This window comes from Petromyzon marinus (assembly GCF_048934315.1).
Source record: "Petromyzon marinus isolate PM22_M1 ecotype Great Lakes invasive population chromosome 68 unlocalized genomic scaffold, UKy_Petmar_22M1.pri1.0 chr68_unloc.1, whole genome shotgun sequence".
In the NCBI taxonomy this organism is placed as follows: domain Eukaryota; kingdom Metazoa; phylum Chordata; class Hyperoartia; order Petromyzontiformes; family Petromyzontidae; genus Petromyzon; species Petromyzon marinus.
This window is the reverse complement of record NW_027422597.1, coordinates 2,312,115-2,333,104: the sequence shown is the minus strand read 5'-3', so window position 1 is coordinate 2,333,104 and position 20,990 is coordinate 2,312,115. Positions and strand designations below refer to the sequence as shown.

General features: G+C 51.0%; 1 protein-coding gene across 2 annotated transcripts in view; it reads right to left on the bottom strand.

Moving 5' to 3' along the window:
* Positions 1 to 19,067: 19,067 nt before the first annotated feature.
* Positions 19,068 to 20,990, bottom strand: part of LOC116958036 (BPTI/Kunitz domain-containing protein-like) — a 67,331-nt gene continuing 65,408 nt past the window's right edge. The window contains exon 5 of one of the 2 annotated variants that reach the window (XM_032980516.2): positions 19,068 to 19,103. The gene's annotated coding sequence lies outside the window, so the exon portion shown is untranslated. The remainder of the gene's footprint in view (positions 19,104 to 20,990) is intronic. The other variant, XM_076058141.1, reaches the window with a different exon arrangement.

The window sequence follows — 20,990 nt, the reverse complement described above, 5'->3', positions numbered from 1 at the left end:
CTGCTCTACTCTCTCTGATCTACTCTCTCTGCTTTACTCTCTCTGTTCTACTCTCTCTGCTCTACTCTCTCTGCTCTACTCTCTCTGCTCTACTCTCTCTGCTCTACTCTCTCTGCTCTACTCTCTCTGCTCTACTCTCTGCTCTACTCTCTCTGCTCTACTCTCTCTGTTCTTCTCTCTCTGCTCTACTCTCTCTGCTCTACTCTCTCTGCTCTACTCTCTCTCTGCTCTACTCTCTCTGTTCTACTCTCTCTGCTCTACTCTCTCTGCTCTACTCTCTCTGCTCTACTCTCTCTACTCTCTCTCTCTGCTCTACTCTCTCTGCTCTACTCTCTCTGCTCTGCTCTCTCTGCTCTACTCTCTCTGCTCTACTCTCTCTGTTCTACTCTCTCTGTTCTACTCTCTCTGCTCTACTCTCTCTGCTCTACTCTCTCTGCTCTACTCTCTCTCTGCTCTACTCTCTCTGCTCTACTCTCTCTGCTCTACTCTCTCTGCTCTACTCTCTCTGCTCTACTCTCTCTGCTCTACTCTCTCTGCTCTACTCTCTCTGATCTACTCTCTCTGCTCTACTCTCTCTGCTCTACTCTCTCTGCTCTACTCTCTCTGCTCTACTCTCTCTGTTCTACTCTCTCTGCTCTACTCTCTCTGTTCTACTCTCTCTGTTCTACTCTCTCTGCTCTACTCTCTCTGCTCTACTCTCTCTGTTCTACTCTCTCTGCTCTACTCTCTCTCCTCTACTCTCTCTGCTCTACTCTCTCTGCTCTACTCTCTCTGTTCTACTCTCTCTGCTCTACTCTCTCTGTTCTACTCTCTCTGCTCTACTCTCTCTGCTCTACTCTCTCTGTTCTACTCTCTCTGCTCTACTCTCTCTGCTCTTCTCTCTCTGTTCTACTCTCTCTGCTCTACTCTCTCTGCTCTACTCTCTCTGCTCTACTCTCTCTGCTCTACTCTCTCTGATCTACTCTCTCTGCTCTACTCTCTCTGCTCTACTCTCTCTGCTCTACTCTCTCTGTTCTACTCTCTCTGTTCTACTCTCTCTGTTCTACTCTCTCTGCTCTACTCTCTCTGCTCTACTCTCTCTGTTCTACTCTCTCTGTTCTACTCTCTCTGTTCTACTCTCTCTGCTCTACTCTCTCTGCTCTACTCTCTCTGCTCTACTCTCTCTGCTCTACTCTCTCTGTTCTACTCTCTCTGCTCTACTCTCTCTCCTCTACTCTCTCTGCTCTACTCTCTCTGCTCTACTCTCTCTGTTCTACTCTCTCTGCTCTACTCTCTCTGCTCTACTCTCTCTGTTCTACTCTCTCTGCTCTTCTCTCTCTGTTCTACTCTCTCTGTTCTACTCTCTCTGTTCTACTCTCTCTGCTCTACTCTCTCTCCTCTACTCTCTCTGCTCTACTCTCTCTGTTCTACTCTCTCTGTTCTACTCTCTCTGCTCTACTCTCTCTGCTCTACTCTCTCTGCTCTACTCTCTCTGCTCTACTCTCTCTGCTATACTCTCTCTGCTCTACTCTCTCTCCTCTACTCTCTCTGCTCTACTCTCTCTGCTCTACTCTCTCTGTTCTACTCTCTCTGTTCTACTCTCTCTGCTCTACTCTCTCTGCTGTGCTCTCTCTGTTCTACTCTCTCTGCTGTGCTCTCTCTTCTCTACTCTCTCTGCTCTACTCTCTCTGTTCTACTCTCTCTGCTCTACTCTCTCTGCTCTACTCTCTCTGCTCTACTCTCTCTGCTCTACTCTCTCTGTTCTACTCTCTCTGCTCTACTCTCTCTCCTCTACTCTCTCTGCTCTACTCTCTCTGCTGTACTCTCTCTGCTCTACTCTCTCTGCTCTACTCTATCTGCTCTACTCTCTCTGTTCTACTCTCTCTGCTCTACTCTCTCTGCTCTACTCTCTCTGCTCTACTCTCTCTGTTCTACTCTCTCTGCTCTACTCTCTCTGCTCTACTCTCTCTGCTCTACTCTCTCTGCTGTACTCTCTCTGCTCTACTCTCTCTACTCTCTCTGCTCTACTCTCTCTGCTCTACTCTCTCTGCTCTACTCTCTCTACTCTCTCTGCTCTACTCTCTCTGCTCTACTCTCTCTGCTCTACTCTCTCTGCTCTGCTCTCTCTGCTGTACTCTCTCTGTTCTACTCTCTCTGCTCTACTCTCTCTGCTCTCTCTGCTCTACTCTCTCTGCTGTACTCTCTCTGCTCTACTCTCTCTGCTCTACTCTCTCTGCTCTACTCTCTCTGCTCTACTCTCTCTACTCTCTCTGCTCTACTCTCTCTGCTCTACTCTCTCTGCTGTACTCTCTCTGCCCTACTCTCTCTGCTCTACTCTCTCTGCTCTACTCTCTCTGCTGTGCTCTCTCTGTTCTACTCTCTCTGCTCTACTCTCTCTGCTCTCTCTGCTCTACTCTCTCTGCTGTACTCTCTCTGCTCTACTCTCTCTGCTCTACTCTCTCTGCTCTACTCTCTCTGCTCTACTCTCTCTACTCTCTCTGCTCTACTCTCTCTGCTCTACTCTCTCTGCTGTACTCTCTCTGCCCTACTCTCTCTGCTCTACTCTCTCTGCTCTACTCTCTCTGCTGTACTCTCTCTGCTCTACTCTCTCTGCTCTACTCTCTCTGCTCTACTCTCTCTGCTCTACTCTCTCTGCTCTACTCTCTCTGCTCTACTCTCTCTGCTCTACTCTCTCTGCTCTACTCTCTCTGCTCTACTCTCTCTGCTCTACTCTCTCTGCTCTCCTCTCTCTGATCTACTCTCTCTGCTCTCTCTGCTCTACTCTCTCTGCTCTACTCTCTCTGCTCTACTCTCTCTGCTCTACTCTCTCTGCTCTACTCTCTCTGCTCTACTCTCTCTGCTCTACTCTCTCTGCTCTACTCTCTCTGCTCTCTCTGCTCTACTCTCTCTGCTGTGCTCTCTCTGCTCTACTCTCTCTGCTCTACTCTCTCTGCTCTACTCTCTCTGCTCTACTCTCTCTGCTCTACTCTCTCTCTGCTCTACTCTCTCTGCTCTACTCTCTCTGCTCTACTCTCTCTGCTCTACTCTCTCTGCTCTACTCTCTCTGCTCTACTCTCTCTGCTCTACTCTCTACTCTACTCTCTCTGCTCTACTCTCTCTGCTCTACTCTCTCTGCTCTACTCTCTCTGCTCTACTCTCTCTGCTCTACTCTCTCTGCTCTACTCTCTCTGCTCTACTCTCTCTGCTCTGCTCTCTCTGCTCTACTCTCTCTGCTCTACTCTCTCTGCTCTACTCTCTCTCTGCTCTACTCTCTCTGCTCTACTCTCTCTGCTCTACTCTCTCTGCTCTACTGTCTGCTCTACTCTCTCTGCTCTACTCTCTCTGCTCTACTCTCTCTGCTCTACTCTCTCTGCTCTACTCTCTCTGCTCTACTCTCTCTGCTCTACTCTCTCTGCTCTACTCTCTCTGCTCTACTCTCTCTGCTCTACTCTCTCTGCTCTACTCTCTACTCTACTCTCTCTGCTCTACTCTCTCTGCTCTACTCTCTCTGCTCTACTCTCTCTGCTCTACTCTCTCTGCTCTACTCTCTCTGCTCTACTCTCTCTGCTCTGCTCTCTCTGCTCTACTCTCTCTGCTCTACTCTCTCTGCTCTACTCTCTCTCTGCTCTACTCTCTCTGCTCTACTCTCTCTGCTCTACTCTCTCTGCTCTACTGTCTGCTCTACTCTCTCTGCTCTACTCTCTCTGCTCTACTCTCTCTGCTCTACTCTCTCTGCTCTACTCTCTCTGCTCTACTCTCTCTGCTCTACTCTCTCTGCTCTACTCTCTCTGCTCTACTCTCTCTGCTCTACTGTCTGCTCTACTCTCTCTGCTCTACTCTCTCTGCTCTACTCTCTCTGCTCTACTCTCTCTGCTCTACTCTCTCTGCTCTACTCTCTCTCTGCTCTACTCTCTCTGCTCTACTCTCTCTGCTCTACTCTCTCTGCTCTACTCTCTCTGCTCTACTCTCTCTCTGCTCTACTCTCTCTGCTCTACTCTCTCTGCTCTACTCTCTCTGCTCTACTCTCTCTGCTCTACTCTCTCTGCTCTACTCTCTACTCTCTCTGCTCTGCTCTCTCTGCTCTACTCTCTCTGCTCTACTCTCTCTGCTCTACTCTCTCTGCTCTACTCTCTCTGCTCTACTCTCTCTGCTCTACTCTCTCTCTGCTCTACTCTCTCTGCTCTACTCTCTCTGCTATATCTGCTCTACTCTCTCTGCTCTACTCTCTCTGCTCTACTCTCTCTGCTCTACTCTCTCTGCTCTACTCTCTCTGCTCTACTCTCTCTGCTCTACTCTCTCTGCTCTACTCTCTCTGCTCTACTCTCTCTCTGCTCTACTCTCTCTGCTCTACTCTCTCTGCTCTACTCTCTCTGCTCTACTCTCTCTGCTCTACTCTCTCTGCTCTACTCTCTCTGCTCTACTCTCTCTGCTCTCCTCTCTCTGATCTACTCTCTCTGCTCTCTCTGCTCTACTCTCTCTGCTCTACTCTCTCTGCTCTACTCTCTCTGCTCTACTCTCTCTGCTCTACTCTCTCTGCTCTACTCTCTCTGCTGTGCTCTCTCTCTGCTCTACTCTCTCTGCTCTACTCTCTCTGCTCTACTCTCTCTGCTCTACTCTCTCTGCTCTTCTCTCTCTGTTCTACTCTCTCTGCTCTACTCTCTCTGCTCTACTCTCTCTGCTCTACTCTCTCTGCTCTACTCTCTCTGCTCTACTCTCTCTGATCTACTCTCTCTGCTCTACTCTCTCTGCTCTACTCTCTCTCTGCTCTACTCTCTCTGCTCTACTCTCTCTGCTCTACGCTCTCTGCTCTACTCTCTCTGCTCTACTCTCTCTGTTCTACTCTCTCTCTGTTCTACTCTCTCTGCTCTACTCTCTCTACTCTCTGCTCTACTCTCTCTGCTCTACTCTCTCTCTGCTCTACTCTCTCTGCTCTACTCTCTCTGCTCTACTCTCTCTGCTCTACTCTCTCTGCTCTACTCTCTCTCTGCTCTACTCTCTCTGCTGTACTCTCTCTGCTCTACTCTCTCTGTTCTACTCTCTCTCTGCTCTACTCTCTCTACTCTCTCTGCTCTACTCTCTCTGCTCTACTCTCTCTGCTCTACTCTCTCTGCTCTACTCTCTCTGCTCTACTCTCTCTGCTCTACTCTCTCTGCTCTACTCTCTCTGTTCTGCTCTATTCTCTCTGCTCTACTCTCTCTGCTCTACTCTCTCTGCTCTACTCTCTCTGTTCTACTCTCTCTGCTCTACTCTCTCTGCTCTACTCTCTCTGCTCTACTCTCTCTGCTCTACTCTCTACTCTACTCTCTCTGCTCTACTCTCTCTGCTCTACTCTCTCTGCTCTACTCTCTCTGCTCTACTCTCTCTGCTGTGCTCTCTCTGCTCTACTCTCTCTGCTCTACTCTTTCTGCTCTACTCTCTCTGCTCTACTCTCTCTGCTCTGCTCTATCTGCTCTACTCTCTCTGCTCTACTCTCTCTGCTGTACTCTCTCTGCTGTACTCTCTGCTGACGCCTGCTCTCCCCGATGTGACGCGCCCGCAGGTGCTGTCCTGCTACGACCTGGTGCGCTATTGTGTGGGCGCGTGGCTGCAGGTGGCCGCCCACCTCCACGGCTCCGTGATGGTGGTGGCTCCGCCCAAGCCAGCGTCGCGACACCGCGACACTGCCAGACAACAACAACAACCACAACAACAACCACCTCAATACAAACAACAACAATCACCACCATCACCATACAAACACAGCTCCCAGCAGTGAACACAGAGGGCAGTGGGTCTCAGGGTCAGTGTGTCCTGAGGTTTTGAGACCGGGTCTCAGGGTCAGTGTCCTGAGTTGAGACCGGGTCTCAGGGTCTCAGGGTCAGTGTCCTGAGTTGAGACCGGGTCTCAGGGTCAGTGTCTAGAGTTGAGACCGGGTCTCAGGGTCAGTGTCCTGAGTTGAGACCGGGTCTCAGGGTCAGTGTCTAGAGTAGAGACCGGGTCTCAGGGTCAGTGTCCTGAGTTGAGACCGGGTCTCAGGGTCTCAGTGTCCTGAGTTGAGACCGGGTCTCAGAGTCAGTGTCTAGAGTAGAGACCGGGTCTCAGGGTCTCAGTGTCTAGACTCGAGACCGGGTCTCAGGGTCTCACTGTCTAGACTCGAGACCGGGTCTCAGAGTCACTGTCTAGAGTTGAGACCGGGTCTCAGGGTCAGTGTCTAGACTTGAGACCGGGTCTCAGGGTCAGTGTCCTGAGTTGAGACCGGGTCTCAGGGTCAGTGTCTAGACTTGAGACCGGGTCTCAGGGTCAGTGTCTAGACTCGAGACCGGGTCTCAGAGTCACTGTCTAGAGTTGAGACCGGGTCTCAGGGTCAGTGTCTAGACTTGAGACCGGGTCTCAGGGTCAGTGTCCTGAGTTGAGACCGGGTCTCAGGGTCACTGTCTAGAGTAGAGACCGGGTCTCAGGGTCAGTGTCCTGAGTTGAGACCGGGTCTCAGGGTCAGTGTCCTGAGTTGAGACCGGGTCTCAGGGTCAGTGTCTAGAGTAGAGACCGGGTCTCAGGGTCAGTGTCTTGAGTTGAGACCGGGTCTCAGGGTCAGTGTCTAGAGTAGAGACCGGGTCTCAGGGTCACTGTCTAGAGTAGAGACCGGGTCTCAGGGTCAGTGTCTAGAGTAGAGACCGGGTCTCAGGGTCAGTGTCTTGACTTGAGACCGGGTCTCAGGGTCAGTGTCTAGACTTGAGACCGGGTCTCAGGGTCAGTGTCTAGAGTAGAGACCGGGTCTCAGGGTCAGTGTCCTGAGTTGAGACCGGGTCTCAGGGTCAGTGTCTAGACTCGAGACCGGGTCTCAGAGTCACTGTCTAGAGTTGAGACCGGGTCTCAGGGTCAGTGTCTTGACTTGAGACCGGGTCTCAGGGTCAGTGTCTAGACTTGAGACCGGGTCTCAGGGTCAGTGTCTAGAGTAGAGACCGGGTCTCAGGGTCAGTGTCTAGAGTAGAGACCGGGTCTCAGGGTCAGTGTCTAGAGTAGAGACCGGGTCTCAGGGTCAGTGTCTAGACTCGAGACCGGGTCTCAGGGTCAGTGTCCTGAGTTGAGACCGGGTCTCAGGGTCACTGTCTAGAGTAGAGACCGGGTCTCAGGGTCAGTGTCTAGACTTGAGACCGGGTCTCAGGGTCAGTGTCTAGACTCGAGACCGGGTCTCAGGGTCTCAGTGTCTAGACTCGAGACCGGGTCTCAGGGTCTCAGTGTCTGGAGTTGAGATGGAGTGTTGAGGTAGTTGTGTCTCCCAATCCCTACGTATCAGTGGGTGCACAGATGGAGTGGCCCTGTGTTGGGGGAGTAACGTTTTACGTGTTTTAAAAACGCGAGCACCTCTTCCCCATGAATCACTTTTCGTTCGGCATGTAAAAAAAAAAACCGGGAGTAAAACGTTCGCCCCGCTGCTAAATATCAACCACCTTGGCGTACTAACGATGACGATAGCAATCGCAACAATAATATCGTCTCCCCCCCTCTCCCCATTTATCCGAGACTTTCCTTGCAAGTGGAGGTGCTCCCTGGTTTGGCCAGGTTGTGGATTCGATCCAGACCCTGCGCGTCTCTCTGCCCGTGATCACGTGGATTTTTTTTTCCCGGGTCCTCCGGTTTACAATGAACATCAACGCGTCCGTAGAGTTATTTGACTGCGGTACATCCGCGTTACCTGGTAAGATTTAAACAACAAAAGAAGTGCATTGCTGATTACATTTTAATTATTGACAATCGTGAACGAAATGGGATTTGCCTACTCCTGGAGCATTTTAGGATTTTGTTTCGATTTAAAGCTTTCGTGACTGCAATGATTCATCTTCTTTGGTTCTTTCGGTAAAGTCACCACGTGGAATGAGAATAAAATAATAAATTGATAAAATAAAATAAACACAATAATATTCTCACGACGTTTCGGCCACAATACAAGCGGCCTTCATCAGGTGAAGGGGCGAGACTGTCTGGTAGGACAGCGCTGGAGTGAAAGAGCCACGTTCAGATCACGACCTTTAAGCTGTGTGAGAGGCTAGAATTCGTTTTGCATTGAGAGAAGTTGCAACAGCAGAGGTCAGTGTAAATGCGGTTGGTATTACCTTAGAGTCGCGGCATCTCTTCAGAAAGGTGAGAGACTCGATTAGTTGAGCCTTCTTATCCCGAAGTCTGTTGAATGATCTTAAGGATGTGTGGAATCCCTCCCCGTAGAGGCGGTTAAATTTCGATTTAAAGCTTTCGTGACTGCAATGATTCATCTTCTTTGGTTCTTTCGGTAAAGTCACGTAGAAGGAGAATAAAATAATAAATTGATAAAAAAACGAATTCTAGCCTCTCACACAGCTTAAAGGTCGTGATCTGAACGTGGCTTTTTCACTCCAGCGCTGTCCTACCAGACAGTCTCGTCCCTTCACCTGATGAAGGCCGCTTGTGTTGTGGCCGAAACGTCGTGAGAATATTATTGTGTTATTTTATTTTATCAATTTATTATTTTATTCTCATTCTACGTGGTGGTGACTTTACCGAAAGAACCAAAGAAGACATTTTAGGATTCCTTGTGACTTATGGGATGTGTAACAACACATACGGAGCCGTCCTGGGGGTGGTGGGTGGGTGGGGTGGGTGGGTCAGACATTTGTGACGATGTGTGACGAGCGAGGGGTGAGGGGTGGGGGGGGTTTGAGAAATGTGACGTCACATCAAAATAACGCAACTTTATAAATAAATAAATGCGGACAACACGTTCTACTTAATTAAATAGACTTTTTTTTAATAAACGTTTTCTACCTACAACATCAGAGTGCGGCGCCACATTAAATACGCACTGCTACAATGACAATAGTTTTAAGCGATTTGAAGCGTGTTTAATTTTTTTTTTTGGGGCGGGGTGGGGGGGTCAGAGCTTTGTGACGTCATTTTTGAGGGAGGGGGGGGTCTGACTCTTTGTGACGTCACGTGACGACGACGTTGGGGGGGGGGGTGATCAAAAATCGCGTGACGCCATTTATGGACGGCGGCTACCATGGTAAAGTCGTCACTTTTTGTTGTGCTGCGATCATTTGTGACGGGCCTGGTCGCTTCTGCGGAAGGATCCACATAGCGGGACTCCGCCGGGGCCTTTACACCTGGTGTGTGTGTGTGTGTAAAAAATAATAAATCGAAAATTTGTAGTTAACAATGGCCACGTCAGGTGACTCTTGACAACATTCTGACATCTTGGGTTCAAGCCCCGGGTCTGCTTGGCGTCTTTTGACGAGGTTTATGATGTACACTTTGAGGAAAGTATCTCACAAGGCCCAGGTGCAAACCCCAATTGTCGGGTAGCTCAGGCACGTGGCAGCTATCTGTTTCTGTGTCTGTCTCTCTGTCTGTCTCTGTCTGTCTATGTCTGTCTCTCTGTCTCTCTATGTCTGTCTCTGTCTCTCTCTGTCTTTCTCTCTCTGTTTTTCTATGTCTTGCTCTCTGGCTTTCTGTCTCTCTCTTTGTCTCTGTCTCTCTCTGTGTCTGTCTCTCTGTCTCTCTCTCTGTGTCTGTCTCTCTGTCTCTCTCTGTGTCTGTCTCTCTGTCTCTCTCTGTGTCTGTCTCTCTCTGTCTGTCTCTGTCTCTCTCTGTCTCTATGTCTGTCTCTGTCTCTCTCTGTCTTTCTCTCTGTCTCTCTCTCTGTCTGTCTCTATCTGTCTGTCTCTCTATGTCTTGCTCCCTCTGTCTTGCTCTCTGGCTTTCTGTCTCTCTCTTTGTCTCTGTCTTTCTGTCTCTATTTCCTGTCTCTCTCTCTGTCTGTCTCGCTCTCTCTCTCTCTCTGCTCGCCTTTCTCTGTGTCTCTCTGTCATCTTCTGTCTCTGTCCCAAGTTTGCCGCGTGGGGGAGATTGTGGCCACAAACCCATCGACACGGCGCTCCGGAATGTATCCGACAGAAGTTACCTCCACGCCCGGTCACACGAAAAGACGAAAGGAGGATTCCCCCCTCCCCATGTGATGCGTTTTCTAACAGTCCGCTGGGGCGAGTGCTGTTAGCGAGAAGGCCGGAAACCACCTTTGGCACAGCCGTGTGATGAAGGCGTGACCAGAAAACCACACCCTACCCGGCCACCTTTGTCTCCCCCCCCTCCCTCCCAAGTGGCGATGTTTACTACCACCACCACTACTGCTACTATTACAACACCACCGCTACCCCAGGTACTCGTTGAAGGCCTGAGACGACTCAGGGGCGGGGAAAGCCACAATAACGCTGGTTAGATATTGGCTCTCGCCGTGGATCAAACACTCGGCAGTGGAGGGGGCGTCGGGGGGAGATCTTGTGCTGGGTTTCGTCGAGGGAGGGTGTGTTGTGGGGGTGTGCATTGCTAACAGCTACACCACCGCTCCCCTGCCACGCAAACCCCACTGATAGAGAGAGGGGAGAGTGCCGGAGTCTTGGGGTGGATGGAGGGAATGCTGCGTGTGTGTGTTCGCGCGCCTTTATGCTCCAGAGGAGTAAGTTCGGTATCAGAACTCAGGCCCCGTGTCTCTGCATGTCGCGTGTGCGTTGGACTTCTTTTGCACCGCGCATTGCCAAGCGTGCTAATCTATGGATCTCTGTGGGTCCTCCTATGGGTCTGGGTGTCCATGGGTCTCTGTGTGTGTGTGTGTGTGCGTTGGACTTCTTTTGCACAGTGCATTGCCAAGCGTGCTAATCTATGGATCTCTGTGGGTCCTCCTATGGGTCTGGGTGGCCATGGGTCTCTGTGTGTGTGTGTGCGTTGGACTTCTTTTGCACCGCGCATTGCCAAGCGTGCTAATCTATGGATCTCTGTGGGTCCTCCTATGGGTCTGGGTGTCCATGGGTCTCTGTGTGTGTGTGTGTGTGCGTTGGACTTCTTTTGCACAGTGCATTGCCAAGCGTGCTAATCTATGGATCTCTGTGGGGTCCTCCTATGGGTCTGGGTGGCCATGGGTCTCTGTGTGTGTGTGTGTGCGTTGGACTTCTTTTGCACCGCGCATTGCCAAGCGTGCTAATCTATGGATCTCTGTGGGTCCTCCTATGGGTCTGGGTGTCCATGGGTCTCTGTGTGTGTGTGTGTGTGCGTTGGACTTCTTTTGCACCGTGCATTGCCAAGCGTGCTAATCTATGGATCTCTGTGGGGTCCTCCTATGGGTCTGGGTGGCCATGGGTCTCTGTGTGTGTGTGTGCGTTGGACTTCTTTTGCACCGTGCATTGCCAAGCGTGCTAATCTATGGATCTCTGTTGGGTCCTCCTATGGGTCTGGGTGTCCATGGGTCTCTGTGTGTGTGTGTGCGTTGGACTTCTTTTGCACCGTGCATTGCCAAGCGTGCTAATCTATGGATCTCTGTTGGGTCCTCCTATGGGTCTGGGTGTCCATGGGTCTCTGTGTGTGTGTGTGCGTTGGACTTCTTTTGCACCGTGCATTGCCAAGCGTGCTAATCTATGGATCTCTGTGGGTCCTCCTATGGGTCTGGGTGTCCATGGGTCTCTGTGTGTGTGTGTGTGCGTTGGACTTCTTTTGCACCGCGCATTGGCAAGCGTGCTAATCTATGGATCTCTGTGGGTCTTCCTATGGGTCTGGGTGTCCATGGGTCTCTGTGTGTGTGTGTGCGTTGGACTTCTTTTGCACCGTGCATTGCCAAGCGTGCTAATCTATGGATCTCTGTGGGTCCTCCTATGGGTCTGGGTGTCCATGGGTCTCTGTGTGTGTGTGTGCGCGTTGGACTTCTTTTGCACCGTGCATTGCCAAGCGTGCTAATCTATGGATCTCTGTTGGGTCCTCCTATGGGTCTGGGTGTCCATGGGTCTCTGTGTGTGTGTGTGTGCGTTGGACTTCTTTTGCACCGTGCATTGCCAAGCGTGCTAATCTATGGATCTCTGTGGGTCCTCCTATGGGTCTGGGTGTCCATGGGTCTCTTTGTGTGTGTGTGCGTTGGACTTCTTTTGCACCGCGCATTGGCAAGCGTGCTAATCTATGGATCTCTGTGGGTCCTTCTATGGGTCTGGGTGTCCATGGGTCTCTGTGTGTGTGTGTGCGTTGGACTTCTTTTGCACCGTGCATTGCCAAGCGTGCTAATCTATGGATCTCTGTGGGTCCTCCTATGGGTCTGGGTGGCCATGGGTCTCTGTGTGTGTGTGTGCGTTGGACTTCTTTTGCACCGTGCATTGCCAAGCGTGCTAATCTATGGATCTCTGTTGGGTCCTCCTATGGGTCTGGGTGGCCATGGGTCTCTGTGTGTGTGTGTGCGCGTTGGACTTCTTTTGCACCGTGCATTGCCAAGCGTGCTCATCTATGGATCTATGTGGGTCCTCCTATGGGTCTGGGTGGCCATGGGTCTCTGTGTGTGTGTGTGCGTTGGACTTCTTTTGCACCGCGCATTGCCAAGCGTGCTAATCTATGGATCTCTGTGGGTCCTCCTATGGGTCTGGGTGTCCATGGGTCTCTGTGTGTGTGTGTGTGCGTTGGACTTCTTTTGCACCGTGCATTGCCAAGCGTGCTAATCTATGGATCTCTGTGGGTCCTCCTATGGGTCTGGGTGGCCATGGGTCTCTGTGTGTGTGTGTGCGTTGGACTTCTTTTGCACCGTGCATTGCCAAGCGTGCTAATCTATGGATCTCTGTGGGTCCTCCTATGGGTCTGGGTGGCCATGGGTCTCTGTGTGTGTGTGTGCGTTGGACTTCTTTTGCACCGTGCATTGCCAAGCGTGCTAATCTATGGATCTCTGTGGGTCCTCCTATGGGTCTGGGTGGCCATGGGTCTCTGTGTGTGTGTGTGCGTTGGACTTCTTTTGCACCGTGCATTGCCAAGCGTGCTAATCTATGGATCTCTGTTGGGTCCTCCTATGGGTCTGGGTGTCCATGGGTCTCTGTGTGTGTGTGTGTGCGTTGGACTTCTTTTGCACCGTGCATTGCCAAGCGTGCTAATCTATGGATCTCTGTTGGGTCCTTCTATGGGTCTGGGTGGCCATGGGTCTGTGTGTGTGTGTGTGCGCGGTGGACTTCTTTTGCACCGCGCATTGCCAAGCGTGCTAATCTATGGATCTCTGTGGGTCCTCCTATGGGTCTGGGTGTCCATGGGTCTCTGTGTGTGTGTGTGCGTTGGACTTCTTTTGCACCGTGCATTGCCAAGCGTGCTAATCTATGGATCTCTGTGGGTCCTCCTATGGGTCTGGGTGTCCATGGGTCTCTGTGTGTGTGTGTGTTGGACTTCTTTTGCACCGTACGTTGCAAACCTCGCTAATCGGAGGCGGTCGCCCCTTGTCCTATTCCGCGGTGTCTGCAGGTCGCAGGGGTTGTGGGTGGTGGTGGTGGTGGTGGTCGGTCGGTCTGTCTGTCTGCCCCGTTCGCCGGCTAATCTCGGAACCGCGCAAAACGGGCACAGCATCGATTTTACGTGGAGCGGCAGCGGCAGCGGTAGCGCCGCTGTTTTTCTCAGGACTTCGTTAACCGCGTGAGAGAACCTTAGCGCCGCGATGCGGCTGCCACCACTTCTCCACTTGCAGACGGACGCCAAAAAACCAGCGCCACACGGGCACGCCCCCTCCTCGCGAAAAGCCGCGGGATAGGCCAGCGAGAATCTGCAGCGACGACGACGGCGGTGGCCTCGCCGCGCCGCCGCATCGGGAGAGAGAGAGAGGGCAGGAGGCAGTGGGGGGTGGTTGGAGGACGATGTGGAGGCACATGGAGGACCCTCCCCCTCCCTCCCCGCGTCTCCTTACCGGACATCTGTGGGGGGGGGGGGAGGGGGGGAAACAAAGAGATTCGTAGCTCATTGGATTTCCTCCAGGATAAATAAAGATTCTCGATTTGAAGCTTTCGTGACTGCGAGGATCCACAAACTCTTTGGTTCTATTCGGTAAAGTCACCACGTAGTAGGTAAAAAAAATATAAAACAACAAAAATCTCACGACGTTTCGGCCACAACACAAGCGGCCTTCATCAGGTGAAGGGACCAGGCTGTCTCGAAGACTGCGCTGGAAGTGAAAGCGGAGTGAAAGCGCAGTCTTTGAGACAGGCCGGTCCCTTCACCTGATGAAGGCCGCTTGTGTTGTGGCCGAAACGTCGTGATTTTGTTTGATTTTTTTTACCTACGTGACTTTACCGAATAGAACCGAAGAGTATAAATAAAGATTCTGAACAACAGACGAGTTGGGGAAGGTAGCAGCAGCCAGCGCCGATGAACCGGCACCGCTGACCAATCTTCCCCAAGCTCTGCGGTCCTCTACACTTTGAAGGCGTTTATCTGCCCATTTATCACGAGTGCTTATGCGTGGAGACACCGGGCCGAGTTCTGCTCACGTGCGGCTGTTATCGTGGCAGATTTTCCGCATGGCGGTGGTGAGTTTTGAAGGGTTGCCTCGCTCTTCCCGTCCACCCATCCCCGCGCGGTCGTGTGTGTGTGTATGTGTGTGTGCGCTCGAATCGCCGGTTGGTTTAACGTGCGCCGGGTTGTTTAAGCGAGCGAGTTTGTTAATAACGCGCGCCGGGTTGTTTAAGCGAGCGAGTTTGCTAATCTGACGGATTGTTTTTGAATGCGAACGATGAATGAAAGTTATATTTTTGGTTAATTAAAAATTCAAAAAAAAAAATCTGAAGATAAAAAATCCGAACACCGTTATTTTACCACTCCCCCCCCCCCGCCGCCGGGGGAAAGAATCTCAAAGTCTCCGAGGATTTTAATTGTTTTGGTGGTCATTTCAAGAGGGTCCTCACTGCAACTGCAATGGGATTCGTGGCCACATTTCTTGGTGTCGCGTCTCTCTCTCTCTCTCGGGAGACGCGAGCACGTGACGAAAAAAAAATATATACGTATCGGCTACCGTGCGAGCGGGAATCGGACGGAGACGCGGCTGCGGGTAGTTTAACCTTTTCCCGTTTGGACGACGTACTGTGTGCACGTCATCGGGTCAGGGTTGGAGAGAAAAAAAAACATTGGCACCGAGACTCCCACAAGGCCATGCGAGGGAGGGCAATGCGCCACAGTTTGGCACCGGCCATTGTAGAGTTCTGGCGGTCATGTCACTACGGTTCTCTGCGGTGACGTCTTCATGAAAACAGCGGCGATGCTGCTACCCCTCTTTGAATTAAATTAATGCCGAGCCGCTTTTGCGCGTTCCGAGATTCGGCAGCGAATGGGGACACCAACCACCCTGCAACTTGCAGACATCTTGTGACGGGGAAAGGGTAAAGGCTGTTCCATACAGGTGAAGTGTCAACGATGCAGATACAGAGTTCCTAGGAGGCACGTTCTTCATTAACTTTCACGGTCTCGTCCACACACTCTCCACAGTAGATCATTAGACCTCCTTTGCCAGTACCAAAATGAAATAATAAGGGTTTTCCCCTTTTTTTCTGGCAACAAAACTGAAACCTTTTTACAAGGATTCGTGTCTGCATTAACCACAATACCTGCAAGTCAAAATGCAAAAAAAAAATGCAGACATGAATCCTCGTAAAAAAGGTTTCAGTCTTTTTGCCAGAAAAAAAAGGGGACAAACCCTATTATCTCCACAGTAGCTTAGCCTCGGCTGTACACAACACTAGCCGTCTAACACTGATGGCGCCAACTACAGTAAAACCTTGGGATTGCGAGCAGCATAATTCGTTCCGGAAACGTGTTTGTAATCCAAAGCACTCGTACATCAAAGCAACCGTACATCGGTGGTGTGATCACGTGACGCTCGGCAGTACAAAGCGTGTACACGTGCTACCGCTCGTATTGCTAAGACCCTCGCTCGTTTATCAAATTAATATTTTGTTTACGAATATTTTGCTCGTCTTGCAAAACACTCACAAGACCAAGTTACTCGCAATCCACAGGGTTTTACTGTACTCGCATTATAATCCTCACCGGAGAGTCGGGTGTCACCTGCAAAGCGTGTACACGTACTACCGCTCGTATTGCTAAGACCCTCGCTCGTTTATCAAATTAATATTTTGTTTACGAATATTTTGCTCGTCTTGCAAAACACTCACAAGACCAAGTTACTCGCAATCCACAAGGTTTTACTGTACTCGCATTATAATCCTCACCGGAGAGTCGGGTGTCACCTGCAAAGCGTGTACACGTACTACCGCTCGTATTGCTAAGACCCTCGCTCGTTTATCAAATTAATATTTTGTTTACAAATATTTTGCTCGTCTTGCAAAACACTCACAAGACCAAGTTACTCGCAATCCACAAGGTTTTACTGTACTCTCATTATAATCCTCACCGGAGAGTCGGGTGTCACCTGCACTGGGAGGCGGGGCTGCTGTCGTTTTACCGCGCCGACTCCATGGAGCTGCTGCACTCCATCCACCACTCGTTTAGTCAGCCTCTCTACCCCGCGCCGGGTGCGTGGGGTGATGCCGGCGACTCGGTGAGGATTCTGGATCCGAGTCGTGCGTCCTTCGTGGCGCGACATCTAGCGGAGACGCTCAGCGACGATGGCGACAGCAACAACAAGACGAGTCGCACTCCCAGAACCGGCAGCCTCGAGCCCCCCGCTCTCGGCTCCTTTTATGCTCCCGGCGCGGCCCTGGCTCCGCCCCTTGACCGCGCCCTCGCCTTTCTCGAACCCGCTAGCGGCAGGTTCCAGGGGCCTCCAGACGGGGTCCTCCGTGACCCTTGCCCCGGTTCCTCCTCTCCGCCAACACGCCCCGCGCTCACGCTCACCGGCGTGTGCGCTGTCTGTCCACCCACAGTTGCCGCCGCCGTCCACCAGCCGGCGCTATTGCGCTACGCAGTCAATGGGCTGCCGCAGAGAAAACTGGGCGATGCAGCGGCTACGTAGATGTTACCTCCCTTGCCTGGTGTGCGGGAGGTCGTGGGTTCGATGCCGACCCTGGCACCTGTTGCATATTTGCAGTTTGGGTGTTCCCTCTTTGTCCGCGGTGGCCATGCGGATTTTTCTCCGGGTCCTCGGATTACTCCCTGCACATTTAGAATCGACGTCACGCATTTAGAGTACGAGAATGTTGGCGGGCCTGTAGTTGCTTTGCTCGGGCTCCCAGTGGAGGGCATCTAAGCGCCTCGCCCGTCGCCCCCACTGATGTCCTCTTCTTCCCCCCCCCCCAAAATGTGAACAGATACCACTGACTCTATTGTATGTTGGATGTGTAGGCATATATGCCTACAAAAGACGTTTCTTATTTTGGAGTGGGGGAGTGAAAACACATTTTTTTTTGGGTGGGGTGGGAGGGGGGGAGGTGCCTGTCGACAATTTTTGTAAACTTCTTGGATAAACTTTTTACTTCCACATCTGACGGCGCGGGGTCAACTTTCTAGAACTTGTTGATTCAGGTCCTTCCGAAAGGCTCAATTTAGTTGACGGGCAAACAGACGAAAGAGCACAGACACACGGAACGTGGGGCTTTATATTTGGCTGCTCGTAGAGATTCCCACAACGCGAATAAGCAACTTCGTTGAGCTGCTATCATGGCCAGGTCGCTCCTTTACAAAGAGCTCCATAGCTCAGTGGGGTCTTACCTGGTGAGAACAAAAAGTGTTAAAAATAGTTTTATCTCAGAACACGAGCTGGCACCTGCGTAGGAGAGTTGGACGACGCCTCCTCGCTCGTCCTCTCCGGCGTCGTCCGTTACGAGGAGCCGTGCACAGCTCACAATTTAATTTGTGTGCAGCATTCCCTCGTTATACACGAACTTCTGTGAATCCGCGATTTTGGCTCTGCGCGAATCGCATCTGGAACCTGACTGCATCGCGAGAGAGAGAGAGAGGGAGAGAAAATGATGAGAGAGAATGTGATGCGAGAAAGTGATAAGATAATGCGATGATAAGGTGATGAGAGATAAAGTGCCGAGAGGTATAGTGACGAGAGAGAATGCGATGAGAGAGTGAGGAGGGATACAGTGATGAGAGAGAAAGTGATGAGAGACAAAGTAATGAGACAGTGATGAGGGATGAAGTGACGAAAGAAAGTTACGAGAGATAAAGTATTCACGAGCATTTCTAGAATGTATCTCTCGCAAATTACGAGGGAACACTGTAAAATAAAAATCCTACAATTGTATTGCAGACTAGCGGTAAGTACCCGGCATTGCCCGGACGAAAAAAGCAGACACACACATGGACTTACAGACATCGACCCACACACATAGAAACACATCGACTTAGGCGCACACACGCACATATGGTTAAACCCAAGATGGATTGTTAGCAGGCCAGCCTAAATATTTATAACCGGCGAAGATGTTCCATTAGGGGGGTGCACGTTTCGCAAGTATAGAGAAGGGAGGGAATTACCGTGGCCGAGAAGACCTGGAGCTTCAATCGAAGCGAGAGACCAGGTAGCTTCCACAGCATAACGCGGCCGATGAAAAGATAATGGCGCTCGATTGATTTGGAGTGAGACCTCTGCTGTTAAACCTGAGCAGGTCATGAGCACACTGGGCAGGTATGGGCATCTCTACAATCTCTCCACAACTGCCGCATCACCGATTGTGAGTTGTAAGGGTGGATTGTCTGATGGTAGAAAATACCCAAGCAAGTGTTTAGTTTTGGTGGGGCTGATGATAAGGCCCCACCTCTTAGTGGCAAGCTCCAGGTTCAGCAGCAGTGCCTCCAACTCAGATTGTGCTCTTGACACCATGCAATTAACAAAGATGGTCACCGCATCCCACGCTTTTCAGATGTGCTTCTGCGCCCATCTCGAATGCTCTTCCAATATTAGGGAGCCACTGGAGCTAAGCCCCTTCAAATCACGATTGAAAATTAATTTCTTTAGAACTGCTTTTTGTCTATAGCTTTTTGTCCCAACACACGCACCTCTGATTAGCACGGTTGGCTAGTTCAACGTGCACAAATATATACATGCTGGATCACATGGTGATGAGCAGTGAAACAGCCCCTCATGTTGGAGAACACCCCCACGGAAGCGGATATCACAGAGCAACCTCTTGAGATTCCTTAAAGTCACCGCTGGTGCACGCGCACACACAGGCCGTAGAGAGCAGCATTTGACCCCACTCGCACGAATGCGAGTGATGTTCTTCTTTGGTTCCTTCGGTAAGGTCACGTAGAATGAGAATAAAACAATAAAATAACACAATAAAATTCTCACGACGTTTCGGCCACAACGCAAGCAGGCCGTCTTCAGGTGAAAGGTACAGAACTGTCAGGACGACAGAGCTTTTATTCTCATTCTACGTGACCTTACCGAAAGAACCAAGGAAGATGAATCATTGCAGAGTGATGTTCGTTGAATTAATTTTGACAAAGTGGTAAATCTAATTTAAAGTGGGGGGGGGGGGGGGGGGGGGAGGGGGGCTTTTTTGTGCAGTCATTGGTGATTTAACGTAAACCATCGTCTCACTACAGGAGTGGAAGGTGGCAGCAGCCTTTAAACGAGGCCCACTGTTGTTGCGTGAGAAATCACAAGGAGCGCTGCCGTCAACGCGACTGAACATCGATTGTCGATCTCCCGGTCTCCAGAGTGACAACGCAAAGCCACGCTAACGGCCTTCGTTAGGGCCAAACAATGCGCCAGGCAGTCCGTCTTTCCTCTCCTTGCCTCTTGGTGTCCCTGTATATGTATTTCTGCTGACTTGTACCTCGTATTTGTTCACGCTGTCTATGCTGGTGTGTTCATTCCAAAAGGATGAACACGAAATTCAGCACTCTTCTGAAATTCGTGGTCCGCCAGGCAAGTGTCTGACTGTGTCATTGGCCTGACCGGTTTTGCATCACGGAAATTTTTTCTTAGGTTTGTTGAATTCTCGTCTCTCATCTACTTGTTGTATTTACCTCCGTGCAGTTTGGCGCTCTCTATGTGTTGCGTTGGTGTCGTCCTGTGTGCTCCCTACGCTATTTGGTTTTGACACCTGATGAAGATCGCTTGTGTTGCGGTCGAAACGTCGTGATTGATTTATTTTAATGTAATTTTATGGTATTTCTACATACGTGACTTTACACACGTAACACCGATGTCCTGACACTCCAAGAAACACACGTCTTGGATGTCCCATATTGCCAGTGACTACCACCGTCCATGAATACAACTTCATCAAGAACCATTATCACCCGAAATATGGTTTGGCCATATACGTGAAGACCACCATAACAGAGTTCTATGCCTTCCCACCAACTTCAAAAGAAGCCACCCACACCACCAGCATCAAGACAGGGGGAGCTGCACATCACCAACGCGTACAAAGCCCCTAACTCAAAATGGCCAAAGTCAGCTCCCCCAAAGTGCACCAATCCCAGCCCTCAATCTTGGTGTATTTAATAGCCGCGATACTACGTGGGGCCGATGCAGTGAATCAGGCCGACGGTGAAGGCCTCACCGACCGGAAGCCCACCGAAGATCCGCACCCTGGTTTTCGATCCCAAGCAGCGACCGACTTTAAATTCAAGCTTTTCCGAAAGTCAACAATACGCCCATCGTCACCCACATCGCCACTGGAACGCCCGTGATTGTGTCAAAAAACGATTACCAAGGAGGGAACCCGGGTCAAAGCTGACTTGGGAGCCGCTGAACGGAGGCTGTCGAGCAAAGTGGCGAGGCGAATTGCTGCTACACCAAACCAAAATGGCATCACCGTCTTCTTGTCCTCCTTACCGCATCCGCAGTGAAGAGCATCCCCCCGGGGCTGGACAGGAGAGACCCAATGACCTGCTCCGACAGCACAACCAGACGGGCAGCCCGCAGGTTGGAAAATGCCCCGCGAGTGCCTGCAGACTCAGCCAAGGCACCAGCGGCGGATTGAGTGCGTTGAAGGCCCTGGGACTTCGTACACTCCAGACACCATGCCTGGGCCCCACTACGATGCTTGGCTACTGCTGATCCAAGCCAGCAGAGATGTGATTCCCTCCCCCTCCCTCCCCCCCCCCCCCCCCAGAATTGCTCCCACCACTTAGGTCCTAGGGGACTCCAATGGATGGCAAAACTGTACATCAAAACAATGAAAACCGGATGCATCCCAAAAGCATGGCGGGAGGCGATGGTCATTGTCATGCTATCGCAAATAAACTCCACCTTCTTCTTTGGTTCTTTCGGTAAGGTCACGTAGAATGGAGAATAAAATAATAAAATAACA